The 308-nt window shown below is 39.6% G+C and overlaps 1 long non-coding RNA gene across 1 annotated transcript; it reads right to left on the bottom strand.

The window, feature by feature from the left end:
* LOC104775491 lies at positions 1-308 on the bottom strand. The gene is made up of 3 exons (XR_765949.1): positions 280-308; positions 114-179; positions 1-26 (listed from the first exon to the last, which is right to left on the bottom strand). It is a non-coding gene; the product is annotated as an uncharacterized LOC104775491 (long non-coding RNA).

Genomic DNA, 308 nt, shown 5'->3' with positions numbered 1-308 from the left:
TTGGTGTGGTTGACATCGTTGAGTCCCTGTGAGGAAGAAGAAGAAGACACAAAGCTCAAAAACAATGCAAACAAAAACACATTGTTTACAGGGACATGGTTTTCGAAACTTACTAGACGTTTAAATGATTTGTTGTTCATCGATCTTGCTTTCTCCAACGGCTTAGCTTGATCCAGAGCCTGAGACAACACGGTTTTGTTAACTATAGAACATATTCAAGAAACCGTTTTAATAAGCTGAAGAGAAAGGACAAAAGACAAATCGAGTTTTGTGTTTCACCTGAATCATAGACTCCACACGACGCCGCA

Source organism: Camelina sativa, unplaced genomic scaffold, assembly GCF_000633955.1.
Source record: "Camelina sativa cultivar DH55 unplaced genomic scaffold, Cs unpScaffold16578, whole genome shotgun sequence".
NCBI lineage: Eukaryota > Viridiplantae > Streptophyta > Magnoliopsida > Brassicales > Brassicaceae > Camelina > Camelina sativa.
This window is presented reverse-complemented; position numbering and strand designations above follow the sequence as displayed.